At 32.4% G+C, this 2,191-nt stretch overlaps 1 pseudogene; it reads right to left on the bottom strand.

Annotated features, from left to right (window-relative positions):
- Nucleotides 1–538: 538 nt before the first annotated feature.
- LOC134486694 (vomeronasal type-2 receptor 116-like) lies at nucleotides 539–1,340 on the bottom strand (annotated as a pseudogene).
- Between the last annotated feature and the right edge of the window lie 851 nt (nucleotides 1,341–2,191).

Genomic DNA, 2,191 nt, shown 5'->3' with positions numbered 1-2,191 from the left:
TCACTTTGCTTCTTGATTATTGATCTTTAAGTGAAAATTTTGAACCAAGCTCAAGTAAGCAATTGGTGACAAATGACCCATGAAAAGCTCAAATTTCTTGAAACCTACCCACAAACATTTGTTTCAGAATACCTTTAGAGTTTCAGTGTCTAAAATGAGAGTGGTGATATTTAGAAATTAATTAAGGGCATCATTTAAGTATAAATCAACAATCGGTGTTTCACATAAATGTTTCTGTTTCTATTTTACTTGTAAGCAATATATAAAGTGTTATTTTTATTGTAACTATTATCATGGTTAGATTGCAGAGCTATAAATTGATGAAATGAACTTAATGTTGAATAAGGAGATTTGCTTCTAGTAAATACACATCTTTTCACAACAATGTATTATTGAAGCTGCATTGATGTCTAAATAAGATTAGAAACACAAAATTTTCTGTAACTGTGGACAACACAATCTGATTTTTTAAGACATAAGTTAGTGTCATTAAAAATCTCATATGTTAGTGTGGTGTCAATAAAATATATAGCAGTTATTACCTGCCATAGGGGGAAAACATCCCTTCTCCATTTTCATAGAGTTGCATTTGAACTTGATGAAGTCTCATATCATGGAGGCTGTGCACTACAGCATACACACCATTGTAAATACTAATGCTCTCTTCACTCATGGATACATCAAATATATGACTAGGTAACACATCCAAAAAAGTGTTGATTTGACAGCTGTCCAAGAGATGAAAATTAATATCAGAAAATGAGCACTTGAAGAACAAATTCCACAACTTCAGAAGATAAATTTCTTCTGGGTATCTATTAAGATTGAATGTTTGAATGAATTTGGTAAACTCAAAATTTTCTCTATAATTGTGCTTAAAAATTAGGTTTCCATGGAATGAGTCAAACATGGAATAATCAGTAACTTCAGTAGCATGGTGATTAATGCTCATGTCCCAGACTTTCCATGTCAATAATTTTTGCCCAATATTTCTCATTAGATCTTCTAGAGAATCAATGTCACCATAAACAATTAGTACATTTGTCTCATCCATATTTACCAGAATCTTGGAAAATATGAAGCCCATGTGGCTGTGATCATTTTTACAAAAGCAAAGCAGACTCTTTGTCTCTCCATCTCCTCTCTAAAATCTAATAGAATTTTATTTCCTTTGTGGTCATCAAGGAGGATGAGACCTACCCATGACCACCTAAAATGAACCATCAAAAAACAATGGCAAGGGAAAGAGATGTGTCCTTGGGGACCATTTGGTAGAGAGAAGAATATAGACCATGGTCATTCAAGGCAGGATCACAAAGTCCAAAAGTAATCTGAACCATATTGGTGAAAAGAGGAAGAAAATTAATATCAAATAAAAATTCATTCCTGAAGCAATAGACGAAAACAGGAGAAGATTTTAAAATAACATTCCATTTACTAGATTTTACAGAAATTTCCATTAAGTCTGTAATTTTTAAGGACTTACCTGGTTTCATTTACTACACCAACCTATCTTTTACAAGCAAAATATATCTGGATTGAACTCTGGGTATGTTGTGATGTTTGGATAATTGATAAATGGCTCTTTCATTTTAAAGACACCTATAATACGAACTAAGAAAATTGACTCTCAGGGTGCACATCCAAATTTTCTCACCTGGGGACATTTCAAGAGCTGAAGCAATGTCCCAATTTTTGCAGATGTTATTCATAATGTTCCTGTGAGTGCAGCAGAAAATTTTTTCTTTTTACAATTGGAATTAGGCAAATCATTTCTCTGCCTATGAGCAGTGAGCCCAACAACAGTATTCATAAGTGTTTCCTTCTCAGTGAATCTGACAGTGTAGAAATCAAATCCAAGAGATATGTTGGGTAAAAGATTGGGGTTCCCATTGACCTCCTCAATGGCAAGTAGCAGAGCAAGAATATACTGGTAGTACTTAAAGTTATACGTGTGTAAGTGACGTAAAAACATAATAATATAATCATATATACCATATATACCAAACACATTCACATATTTAGTACACAAAATGTTCTAGTTCAACTTTGATTATATAAAACATGTAATTTAATGTCTTCATTATGAATTGATGAACTACCTTAGGTAAATGTGTTAGGAGTAGGTAATATCTCATTAGTTATAGATCCTCAAATCACATATTATTTATATTTTATAAGTTGATTCCTT

Source organism: Rattus norvegicus, chromosome 4 (assembly GCF_036323735.1).
Source record: "Rattus norvegicus strain BN/NHsdMcwi chromosome 4, GRCr8, whole genome shotgun sequence".
Taxonomy (NCBI): Eukaryota; Metazoa; Chordata; class Mammalia; order Rodentia; family Muridae; genus Rattus; species Rattus norvegicus.
Note: the sequence above shows the minus strand (reverse complement) of the source record. Positions and strands in the feature narration are given on the sequence as shown.